Consider the following 13,905-nt stretch of genomic DNA (forward strand, 5'->3'; position numbering starts at 1 on the left):
AAAGCGTGATTTTTACGGAAGCCTTTTAGGGCCATTTTTATTTTTATTTTTTTTCTTGAAATTTCAAGATACTAACTTGAAATTTCAAGATGTTAGGATGAAATTTCAAGTTACATACTAAGTCGAAATTTCAAGAGGCTATGTTAAAATTTCAAGATATTGACTTGAAATTTCAAATCATCTTGAAATTTCGACTTAGTTTGTATCTTGAAATTTTAACATCACATTTCAAAATTTCAAGTTAGTACATGTATCTTGAAATTTCTACGTAGTATCTTGAAATTTCAACTTAGTGTCTTGAGATTTCAAGAAAAAAAACAAAATGGTCCTAAAAGGCCTCTGTAGATTTTTCCTGTTGAAGTAAAAATAGTTTTTGTGACACTTTTCTTTTAAAACTAAACTACGTCAGTGATGTAGCACTAGCTGCATTACTATTAATAAAACCTCAAGGCAAGTTTTTCATGTTCACTCAGATGGAACTGACAAATATGGCTTAAACAATTTCAAATACAAGGAAGCACTAACACAACATGATCAATACGGCAGTGGAGCATGCATGCACTGTCTAAACATGCAACCCAAACATAACAGGTTTTGTTGGTGCAAGCAATCAACACTTGAGGGACATGACAAGCTTATACTCCTATCTGCATGCAGTCATCTAGGTTACTAACATGATAACTCAAGGAGAGCCTTTCTTCAAATACACACGGACCAGATTACCCCGATTTTAAAAAGGATGGGTATTAACTTGTTCTACCCTATCTGAGTCGGACGCTTATTGCTGTCGACTGTCTTTCAGGATCTGTTGTCTATGTTATTGATTCTATTGAAGCGTTTGTAGGTCAGACTTTTAACCATTGCACTGTTATGGACTGGATGTAGAACTGGATGATTGTATATACATTGGGTATTTCTTCAGAAGCTGGTGAAGGATGTCGGAGAGCTTGTTTTCTTTCATGAAGTTTGGGAGTATTTACGGCTTGTGTATGATGTCCCGATGTGGTGGGTGATAACTGTGTTAAGGTATTGGATAAAACGGTTTTGAAATGGATCTCTAGCTGATGCTGTGATAAGACGAACAATGCTTACTTGGAGAGCGTGGAATCTCTTTCCTTCTGATAAGGTAAGGTGTTGTTGACAATAGTGTTGTGGATGGCTTGTAGCCACAACAGACTCAGGGTTACGTGCATGGTAACTATTTATGCAAAGTAATCATCATGCATGTTGATACAATCAGTCCGAGATGGATGTTTTTTTAGGGCGTCGTGATTCATCAATGCATTTTACAATTTGGAACCAGAGTGGAATGAAGACCTGTCAATCTGGCAGTGCCGTTCCCAGTGAAATGGTCCAGATTCGGATTACAAATTTAAGTCCTGATATACAATAAACACTCCTCATAACCACATAGTGTTATAACAGGATTAACTTGTGTACTTCAGTACGGATTTGTTGACATGCTATGTCCAGGGTTACGTGCTCATGGTAATGTCTTCACATTGGGATAAAAACTAGTCTTCCTTTAGACTCTGTGTATTAAACTACACATCTGTGAGTGAGTGAGTGAGTATGGTTTTAAGCCGCTTTTAGCAATATTCCAGCAATATCACGGCGGGGTCTACACATCTGTAATTTTTTTTCTTTAAAAAGTGTGCACTATGCTCAAGAAAATACAGTCACCATGAACTATATTATGATATTCTTCTATATCCTTCTAGGCAATGGCAGGGCAATATACTGTATCTGAAAACATAAGAGTATTGTTCTATATTGTGGCATCAAATCTAGTTTTTGTGCATGAAAATATTTTTTAAAGATATTCATGATAAATACAATCATATTGGTCATTATTATCCCCCGCCGCGCGAAAGCGCGAAGCGGGGGATATAGTATTCACGACCGTCCGTCCGTCCGTCCGTCCGTCCGTCCGTCCGTACGTCCCACCTGTTTGTTGCCGCGATATCTCAAGAACTAAACACTGGATTGTCTTCATATTTGGAACTATGGTGTATATACAGACTCCGCAGACACCAGTCGGTTTTGGTGACCTTGATCCCATTTTCAAGGTCACAGCAGACAAATCTGCTTTTAGAGTTGGAAAACGGTGTTGCCGCGATATCTCAAGAACTAAACACTGGATTGTCTTCATATTTGGACCTATGGTGTATATACAGACTCCGCAGACACCAGTCGGTTTTGGTGACCTTGATCCCATTTTCAAGGTCACAGCAGACAAATCTGCTTTTAGAGTTGGAAAACGGTGTTGCCGCGATATCTCAAGAACTAAACACTGGATTGTCTTCATATTTGGAACTATGGTGTATATACAGACACCGCAGACACCAGTCGGTTTTGGTGACCTTGACCCCATTTTCAAGGTCACAGCAGGCAAATCTGCTTTTGGAGTTGGAAAACGGTGTTGCCGCGATATCTCAAGAACTAAACACTGGATTGTCTTCATATTTGGAACTATAGTGTATATACAGACTCCGCAGACACCAGTCGGTTTTGGTGACCTTGATCCCATTTTCAAGGTCACAGCAGGCAAATCTGCTTTTAGAGTTGGAAAACGGTGTTGCCGCGATATCTCAAGAACTAAACCTCTCGATTGTCTTCATATTTGGAACTGTGGTATATATACAGACACCACAGACACCAGTCGGTTTTGGTGACCTTGACCCCATTTTCAAGGTCACAGCAGGCAAATCTGTTTTTGGAGTTGGAAAACGGTGTTGCCACAATATCTCAAGAACTAATCGCTGGATTGTCTTCATATTTGGTACTATGGTGTATATGGCGGGGGATATTTCGTCACTCTGTGACAAATACTTGTTTGTAAATAATTTGCATCCACATTGAACAAACAATCAGGGAATGCTAAATTTAAATGCTCATCAGTGTTTGCAATAAGTGTGAAAGTTGAATTCAGTGACCTTGTCATAACTCTAATATAAAAGCTAATGATTTAGGGGTCTCAAAAACTTGATAGCACATATTTTTGCATGTTAATCAGTGTTAGAAATTAGCACTAGTCCCGTAGTCCTTGCCAAACTGCCCAATAGTTAAGGTGTCATAAGGACTAGTAGAAATTTGCCATTTTTAGGGTTTTGCCATGTGTTATCATTATAAGGACTACAGGGTTAGAAATTGGCACTAGTCCTATAGTCCTTGCCAAACTGCCCAATGGTGAAGGTATCATAAGGACTAGTAGAAAATTGCCATTTTTAAGGGTTTGGCTATATGTTATCATTATAAGGACTAGTGGACGAAAACTGTTAGTTTCTAACGCTGGAGACTCACTAGTGTACTAAAGATGTTAGTTTCTACTGCTGTTAATCGTTAATTATGCCCACAATCATGTCCTATTAAGTATACAAGTATAATTTCTTTCAATGCTATACTGTGTTGATTTGTACCATTGTTGTATACACATCTTGTTGGGGACAGATGTCTTACGCGTAAGCTGAAACACGAGTCATCCAGTCTATTTTTCACACACTATGACTTTACACAATAAATACATTGATTTATACATCTGTTGGGAATACAGTAACTCTGTGTAGATCGTCCAGGTTGACTCAGTAGGGATGCGTCACACAGTAGTAGTTGTAAGTGTTTTTGGTTCGTGACAAAAGAAATTATAATGACTTAGCGAACTTACTGTTAAAATTCTGTTCGCGATCATGCCTCTAATGAATTATTTATTTGCTATTGCCATCATTACTATGGCTGTGAAAGATACCATGATTTCTTTTCATGATTAATGATTTTCAAATGTGGTTATTGACCTATTCTTTGGTGCATTTGTGATTTTTACATATTTATATCTAGAATGCATGTCCATGGAAATAAATTCAGAAACATACCGATATCAAGAATTTTGTACATGTGAATATGTTCAGAAACAAATTAGGGAAGAAACAATACACTGGTACATCATGAGTTTTTTTTGAGACGGTACGATACATGCTACGCTTTTTCTGTATCGATACAAGACAATACACCTGCATATATAAATCACATAAAAGAATTACTACTGCAACCCCCTGTTTTTAGTCAGTCAAATATCGCAAAATGTATTGTTATTAATATTTCAAGTTCACTTCTGAAAATTGTTGCTAAGAACACATGTTTACAGCTAGCTTTACCTTTGGATCCTGCCCTGAAATATTTATAGTCAAGAAATTTCTTTGCATGAACATGCGTATTGCAATACGTATAGTATCGTGTCCTAAGTGTCATGATACGTACGTTGCTGTATCGCTTCATCCCTGGAACATATTGATATCTGGAATCCATGTACATGGAAATATGGTGGTGTTCAAGGAAACGGTTTACAGGCTGCAATGAAGGCACAAATTGATTGTGATAGAGCTGACACTTGATCTATTTATTATTTAGTGAATACATTACACACTGTTACTGTGAGAATTGATGTTCCGAGTAAGCAAGTTTGTTAGTCCCCAGCCTTTTCAAGATGTGAATATTTTACTATGCTTACTCAAGTCTGCAACTTCATAAAGCCACAAGTCCAAAGACCAGGTCTAGTCAAGGTTTAGTGCAAGTTTGATATAAAACTCTAAATAACACTCAAATAGTCTGGAAGTGGTGTGACATCAGGGACACCAGAAATGGGTTTCACACATTGTACCCATGTTGGAAATCAAAACCCGGGTCTTCGGCGTGACGAGCTAACGCTTTAACCACTAGGCTACCCGACCGCCCCTAGGAAGGTAGGAATCGCCTGTACTACTGAAAAGAAGTTAGAGAACCCTGATTTTTTCACGCAGTGATGAATTAACTATTATAAGTCATATAAAACATTTGTGCATTCTTTATCTTCTTCGAGTAGTATATATATTGATTGCTGCATTTAAATTTTCTATGCAACCTTCCTATGTGTTCCCTTATTTTATTCCATCAGTATACTGACATTCAAAGACTCATCACAAACATTTTCTAAATGCTGCCATTCATCTTTTTATTTGGAAACGGTGTTGAGATGGAGGATAGTCATTGCACATTTGAAATATTTACAGGCCAATGTTTATCAGCACTGCTGCTTCCTCGCATGACAAGTTTCCATTATTGTTTGGAAGCATTAAGAATGTTGAGAGTGAATTGTTTATGTCTTGTGAACTGATTACTGGTAGACAGGGGAAATCAGGCATGGCAGCTTACCTCAGTGAGACTCTAGATGGTAATTAGGAATGGTGAATTATTGAAGACCCTCGTACCAGCAGGAAGTGCAGACTGATCGGCCCCTTTCGATAGGCAGTCTGTGCTTGTAAGTTGTTGTCGTGATTGGTGATCAACTCATTGTAGAATTGCTTGATTAAGCCTCACCTTATCTTTACGTTAACTGGGGGCATGGCGTAGTCATCTAACTGTAAGGTGCTTCAGTTTATGTCCCTCTGGCGTGCAAGAAACAGATTGTGTGTTTAAATCCCAGATTTGCCCTGATTATGTTTCTAGGTTTGTAGAACACTAACCATGCTCGTGGATTTCACCAAAGTGGTAAATGTTTAAGATCTCATAATGTTGGACTTTCCCACATCAATCTGAGCTGTCATGACATTACTAATATCCTTTCCAAAAGCATAAATAAACTCGCCCACTATTGGTGGCATGGGAGGCCCATGGGGCTCAGTCATCTAAGTGCCACAATTTTTTTACAGAGTTATGTCCCTTAGGCATGCCAGGATCCTATGATGGAGGATTTCTGTTTTGTTGTGATAATGGTCCTTGGTTTGTCAGAATCTTGCCCTCTTTTATGGGTTTCACCAATATGATCAATGGCTAAGACCTGTTTTCCTCTCGATCATGCTGTTATACTGTTACATAACTGACATACCGGTCAAAAATTCTGTAAAACCCTCCCTCCCTGCCTTATTTCCTCCCTTCTTCCCTCTCTTACTCACTCACTCACTGACAGTTTGTAGCATGTCAGCGCTTGAAAAACCCTTACTGGGTACATACTCCTAGGCATGTGTCCCTGTGAAGATTCTGTGGTAGAATAGGTCTTCAGCAACCCATACTTGCAGTAAAAGGTGACTATGCTTGTCGTAAAAGGCGACTAACGGGATCGGGTGGTCAGGCTCGCTTACTTGGTTGATGCATGTCATTGATTCCAATTGCGTGGTTCGATGTTCATGATATCAATCACTGGATTGTCTGGTCCAGACTTGATTATTTACAGACCGCCGTCATATAGCTGTAATATTGCTGAGTGCGGCATTAAACAACAAACCAACAACAATAACATGTGTCCCTGTGAAGTGCAACATGTTGTAATGTCAGATGTAGGAGTGACTGCGGATAAACACTGTGATTTAGTTAATCAAGCAAGCTGATACTTAGGCACATCAGACATCATAAGCCTGGGTGAACGCTTACCTGGCAGTGGTAAGGAGCTGTAATGTACCAGCAGTTATAGCCTTAGTCTTTTAATCCTGTGTATGACTATAAGCATTACCAGATTTGTCGGTCAGTGAGGTGGCAAAGTGGTTCATGTGTTTGCTTCTAGAGCATAACTCCAAGGTTTGATCCCATCTTGTATACTCAATTGACAGTCAGTGTTTAAAAATAAAGGGGGCGTTAGGGGTTCTTGGTGGCGTTCGGGTAGCCTAGTGGTTAAGGCCTTCGCTCATCACGCTGAAGACCTGGGTTTCGATTCTTGACATGGGTACAATGTGTGTGAAGTCCATTTCTGGTGTCCCCCTCCGTGATATTGCTGGAATATTGCTTAAAGTGGTGTAAAACCATACTCACTCACTCAACTCACTCACTCACTCACTCACTCACTCACTCACTCACTCACTCACTCACTCACTCACTCACTCACTAACTCACTCACTCACTCACTCACTCACTCACTCTTGAGGTAAATTCTTCATTGCTATTTGAAACTAGTGATTCCGAATCTTAACTGAATCTTTGATACTTAACATTAGGTTTATGAAAGGACCCTTGACTTGTATTTCCAACACTGACCATTTTCAGTGTCTTCTGATGCAACATTGCTAAGTCTAGTTAATAATAACAGCCAAAGCTTCAGTGATATATACAATGAGACACTGAAATAGTTACAAGGTGTAGACAATGACTAATAGATGGGAACCAGACTTAAGAAATACAGTTTGTGTTACCCTCAAGTGTAGTGTAATAAAGTATAGCTTTGTCCTGAACTATTATTGTTAAAGAATGAGGACGAATGGTAATTTGAACAATGTCATGATGTCAGTCCATTATGACAAAACTCAAAAAGTGTTCTTTATCGCAGAATAAAATACTTTGGGCAATCTTTTATCGTATCGTAGAATGTGGGGCACATTCTCCGAAAGACCTCATTTCCCACTGCGTACTGTATTACGTTTGAAGGTCATCCTTGCTGGCCATTGATGTTTTGTTTCTGAAATCTGCATAACAGTCAGTCACTTTTAATGTAGTATCTACCGTATTCGACATAATAAGCGCCCAGTGTGCTCTCAAAATTAGAAATAGGGGGCTCTTATTAGAATATTATTTTGGTGAAAAACAACAGAGTTGAAAGATAGTAAATTTCGTGGTTTATGGCGACAGCCTGAAATGTTTATATACAACAGATATATTTTTCAAGAATTTAATTTCCCATAATTAAGGATGCATATAACACACGTATGATACACGAATAAATAAGTCTTGTGTACATTGATCAAACAGAAGAGGTGCTAATTGGGATTGTTCACTAGCCAATATATGAGCAAATATCACCATGGGCGCTTATTAGAGCGGGGCGCTTATTACGTCGAATACAGTGCCCATATTGTAAAATCCAGTTTCAAAGGAACATTATTGATATTTCCTGTCCAAGGTTAATTATATTTTATGAACAACTGTGAAGCTGATTTGAGAGTAATGGTTATGCATGCATACTGTAGGGTACTTCCCAGTTCTCCGTTTCCCACATCAAGGTAGAAAGACGTATCAGGTGTACTCTGTCCCTACTTGATTGATTCAAGCAGGGTATGGATAATAAAAGTCGGCTTTTGATGTCTTCAGTTCAAAGACTAACATTTAGAAACAGTGTTACTGGCCTATTTAATGTCTGCTATGTTATTTATATTGCCTTGCTGGCTACACTGATATTTTTTTCTTAACAATGAGTTACCTTGTCTTAACATTGGCATGACCTGGGTTTGAAATTTACATGAAAACTTCATTAGAGTCCTGGGATAAGTGACTTGATTTGAATGTAACAAGTACTCAAAAAATACAGTGTAGCGTGTATCACAAATAAAGTTCTCTCATATAGCTGAAAATACAGTGAAATATGGTTATAACGAACTCAAAGGGACCACTAATTTTAGTTCATTATAACCATAGTTCGTTATAAGCATATGTGCAGCATATACAGAGCAGATGTCCAGAACAAAAAAATGTGTTTGTCACATCCGTCAGTTTGTTATGAGCAAGTTAGTTTATATACGTTTAAGTTTAGTGTACCCACAAACTGTCATTTCATTCAAGGTGTGATATTTCAGTTTCTGAGAGGTAGAACTGGACTAAGAGTTAGTCAGAGAAATAATGTTGTCTCATTTTAAAATATACATCCACAAAATAAAAAGTAAAATATATATGGAGCCCAGAACAATGCTTATTTCCCTAGAGTTGGGGCAATCTGGACTTGAGTTGGATTCCTTTTTTAATGCGGGGGCACGGGTGGCCCAGTCGTCTAAGGCGCCGCGATTCGCTGTGCAGAGTTGCGCCCTTGGGCATGCCAGAAACCTATGATTGTGGGTTCGAATCCCGGTTCGCCCCGATTATGTTTCTAGGTTTGTCAGAACTATACCCGTACTTGTGGGTTTCACCGAAGTGGTAAACGTCTGAGACCTGCTTCACTTTGGGCTTTCCTCCCACATTAAGCTGTATAACTGGAATACTGTTAACGGCGTTAAACCCAACTCATTCACTCCCTCACTCCTTTTTTAATACACATGTTTTCTCTGGCCTGGGAGACAGAATAAGGTAGAACTAGCCACCAGGGCTAATGGCTGTCTATATTCCACTAGCATTTACTTGACACATGCTTGCAGATCAGTGTTTATTTGTAGAGCTGTGCTGCAAGTGAAGTGCATTGCGCCGGTGGGAATGTTTCGGGACAATGTACCGGTAGTATGTGGATGTTAAGTGTTGATACTCAATCACAATAGTTGAAGAAAAATGTCAAACAGCAGCCGTGAAAATGTCATGTGTGAGTACCGTATTCGACGGAATAAGAGCCCCGTTCTAATAAGCACCCATGGTGATATTTGCTAATATATTGGCTAGTGAACAATCCAAATTAGCACCCCTTCGGATTGATCAATGTACACAAGACTTATTTATTCGCGTATAATACGCACTCGTGTGTTATATGCACCCTTAATTATAGGCAATTAAATTCTGGACAAATGTATATGTCGTATATAAACATTTCAGGCTGTCAGCATAAACCACAAAATTTATCTTTCAACTGTGTTTTTTCCACCAAAATAATATTCTAATAAGAGCCTCCTATTTCTTTTCTTTTTGATAGCGCCCTGGGCGCTTATTACGTCGAAAGCGGTATTGATTAAATGCATAGTATAAAAAGTAGATATTCTTTGGCCTTTAAGAGAACAGTATCTCCACTGACAGGAAAAACAACACAGTACATGTTTCTGTAAGCACATTATAACTCCGGCTCTTTAAACATTAACCAGAATTAATGTGTGGTGGGGGAAATGTAATGCAAATTCTGTATCAAGCGCTGGATATGTGATAGCTTCACAGTAACATAACCTGTATGTACTTCTCTTTCTCTTTGTAAAGGTTTGGTTTCTTTGTTTGTTGTTTAACGCCGCACTCAGCAATATTCCAGGTATATGACGGCAATCTGTAAATAATCAAGCCTGGACCAGACAATCCAGTGATTGACATCATGAGCATTGATCCACAAAATTGGGAAACGACGACATGCATCAACCAAGTCAGTGAGCCTGACCACCTGATCCCGTTAGTCGCCTCTTACGACAAGCATAGTCGCCTTTTACATCATGCATGGGTTGCTGAAGACCTATTCCACCCCGAATCTTCACAGGTCTTTTTGAAAGTTAATAATCTTACAAAATGAAAGTTACAATTAAGTTGTAAGCAATATTTGCTGGAATATAATTGCATCTATATAGTCTATGGTCATCATCTTCAAAGGTTAATAGTGACCAGGGACTATATAGATGCATTTACATTCCAACAAATATCGCTTACAACTTAATTGTAATTTACATTTTGTAAGATTTTTGTTGTCATTTAATTATTTTTTTTCTGAATCAGAGTGGTTGTATAAATTGCAAATATTTATTTTTTTTGATTGAGGTTTTCGGCTACGGTTGGTCGAATCCGTAAGACACATAATTTGAATAGGGTTGCCATTAAAAAGTGTTCCAGAGAATATAAATCTGAATTGGAACAAAGTGCTATTGTGACTGTGACAGAGAAGTGTTAATATCATACATGTATTTGGCTATGGTGAAGCCGTGCAGAATCCATCCCGAGCTGATTACTTGTGGATTATTGGGGCTAGAGTCCGACACCTTGAGATTAAGGCTGAGAATGGATTGTGGAAATCATCTGATTAGTGTTTAGCATGTTACCTTGAGCGACCATCGTGTGACCATTGTTTATGTCAGTTTCTAGGGCTGCCGTGTGTCGGGCTGCCGGGTAGGGATTGTTGGGTGTTGGTCAGAGACCATTGTCATGGTATGGGATATCAATTACTGACATTGATGAAGCTGGACTTGCTCAGACCTGATGTCTTACTCATACACTTTGTGCTAGGAGGCAGTCTCTGCTTGATAGGGAGGTTTTTAGTCTTTGCCCTGACTAAGGGACTAGGGAAATGAGTGGGTATTGTTTTTGTGTCTATGTAATGGATGGAGTTTTGTGAGTCAGCCTTGATTAGGATTGGGAAATGCTGATCTCTTCAAAGGACATGGGGACTTGGGATATGTTGTGTGGTTTTATTAAAGTCACAATTTGCTGTGCAGAGTTGTGTCCCTTATGAGCACCCAAAACTCCTGATTGTGAGTTTGTACCCCCAAATTGACCTGATTATGTTTTGAGGTTTGTCTGCACCATGAGTCATCCATGCTCACTGGTTTCACCAAAGTGGTTTACATGTAAGTCTGTTTTACTTCTGACTCCCTCCCACACATCGTCAATACCTTACAGGCTTGTATACACTGTGTTGTTCCAACACCTAGAATACATGAAGCCGATATATGTTGTAGTGACACGTGTCTAATTTCAGTCAAGCAATGACATTGAGCACTGACAGCAGTCAGACGAGCCAAACAAACTCCTTACATAAATATTGTGTGAACCAGTAATATTGAACTGGTAGAACGCCTGTAACAAAAGAGCCTAACTATAAAGATTAACTATAGTTACCGTATTCGACGTAATAAGCACCCAGGGCACTCTCAAAATTAGAAATAGGGGGCTCTTATTAGAATATTTTCTGGTGGAAAAAACAGAGTTGAAAGATACATTTCGTGGTTTATGCTGATGGCCTGAATGTTTATATACGACAGATGTATTTTTCCAGAATATAATTGCCCATAATTAAGAGTGCATATAACACACGAGTGCGTATTGTACACGAATAAATAAGTCTTGTGTACATTGATCAATCGGAAGGGATGCTAATTGGGACTGTTCACTTGCCAATATATTAGCAAATATCGCCGTGGGCGCTTATTAGAGCGGGGCGCTTATTACGTCGAATAAGGTAGACACAAAAATAGGGTGTTACTCCTTTTGAGTAGTACAGGGTTTTACGTGACTCACAAATGTGCCTCCAGTACACACAAATGTAGAGAATGGACGCAGAAAAAATATATACTGCATCCCAAGGGACGCACAGTAATACTCATTGTACCGACAGAGCATCAACACCAGTGATGGGTGTTATTTCATCCAACAGTAATTACCACTGGCCACATGATCATTGATTCATTCCTGGCTCTAAAGTCATTATCAAGATGTACAGTACACTACACCATATCATTACGTTACAGGACCCTCATATTGCCTGCAAGGATCTTCCAAAGTAATTATTGGGAGTCCACGGACCCCCGGTTTTGTAAGTCGGAGGAAAACCCTGGTAGTATATTTGTGTTTGCATTCTTTTGCCATTACAGAAGCATGCACCCTTTTGAGTCTAATAATGATTAATATTGTATGATGATGATGATGATGATGATGATGATGACGATGACGGTGATGACGATGATGATGATGATGATGATGATGATGATGATGATTAGACCCATTATTATCCGAACCAAAATGTATATATTCTTGACAATAGCAGGAAAGGATGTTACTGTGAGTCACAATGACTCAGCGTCACACAGCTGTAATGTTTAACAATATATACATGGTCACATAGGAAATGGTGCATATCTCCCCGAGAGAGACATTGTCCTTGACTAATTAGTTCTTTTGGATTATCACCTTTTGTCTGGAGCAACATGACATGGTGCATGGCATCCAAGATGGTGGTGTATGTAGGTCACAATTCCCACGGTGGGCCGTTCTTGGGTAGATCAACATTTGTGCACCTTGTGACTGTGCACTCACTGACCTCTCGCTCCTTCATTCACTCCTCTCTCCCCTGGGGCGGTCGGGTAGCCTAGTAATTGAAGCATTCGCTTGTCACGCTGAAGATGCTGGTTCGATTCCTGACGTGTACAATGTATGAAGCCCATTTCTGGTGTCCCCTGCCGTGATATTGCTGGAATATTGCTAAAGCGGCATAAAACCATACTCACTCACTCATTCCTCTCACTAATCACCACACCTTCTCTCACTCCTTCATTCACTCCTCTCCCTCCTTAATTCACTCCCTCACTCCCTCATTCACTCCTCTCCCTCCTTCATTTACTTCTCCCTCCTTCATTCACTCTTCTCCCTCCTTCATTCACTCCTCTCCCTCCTTCATTCACTCCTCTCCCTCCTTCATTCACTCCTCTCCCTCCTTCATTCACTCCTCTCCCTCCTTCATTCACTCTTCTCCCTCCTTCATTCACTCCTCTCCCTCCTTCATTCACTCTTCTCACTCCTTCATTCACTCTTCTCCCTCCTTCATTCACTCCTCTCCCTCCTTCATTCACTCCTCTCCCTCCTTCATTTACTCCTCCCTCCTTCATTCACTCCCTCACTCCTATGCGCGATCAATACTATAATCCCTACGTTCAGCCCTCCCGTTCAGTTTGAGCCTGTTGACTTCCTATAAGCAGTGTATAGATCGTGAACCAAACCTTGTCCCTGAGCGAGGTCTCCAAGCTGTGTTTGTACAGCCAGGTGGTCTCCTGCCACTTACTTCAAGGCCAACACAACACACACAACCACTCACAGGCTCAGCATACATATAGTAGCAAAGTACATTTCCTCCGTATTGTATCACAGTCAGCGTGTATAGACATAACTGTAGTCACTCGGAAGACTATGGGGTCTTTAAAACCAATGTGTGTGTACATGAAACTAACTTGAACACACAGGGGATTTGTAATGGAATATTTCTACAGTTAGTCACACTTATATTTCCAACAGTTATTTATGTGATTGGTACTTTTTTCAAAGATGTCTAGACTGCCTTCGTGGTGTAGTTGTAGAGTGTGCGCCCGGAGAGCGGAAGGTCAGGGGTTTGATCACCAAAAGACGTTAAAAGATGGTACTTGTTGTTAACCTGTCTGGCGCTCGGCATTAAGGGGCTAAAACAAAGACTGGTCGGCACGGAGTCAGTATACTGTGTCTGAGTGGGGTATTCATGTTAAACTGCGGCATGGCATCTCAGTGGGCTAGCACTATAAATCGGCATCAGTCTGGACTAGTACAAGC

At 39.7% G+C, this 13,905-nt stretch overlaps 1 pseudogene; it reads left to right on the forward strand.

Moving 5' to 3' along the window:
- LOC124127209 overlaps window positions 1–13,905 on the forward strand; it is a 78,102-nt pseudogene that overhangs the window by 38,437 nt on the left and 25,760 nt on the right.

The sequence above is a fragment of the Haliotis rufescens genome, unplaced genomic scaffold, assembly GCF_023055435.1.
Source record: "Haliotis rufescens isolate VD_foot unplaced genomic scaffold, xgHalRufe1.0.p SCAF_5, whole genome shotgun sequence".
Classification (NCBI taxonomy): Eukaryota; Metazoa; Mollusca; class Gastropoda; order Lepetellida; family Haliotidae; genus Haliotis; species Haliotis rufescens.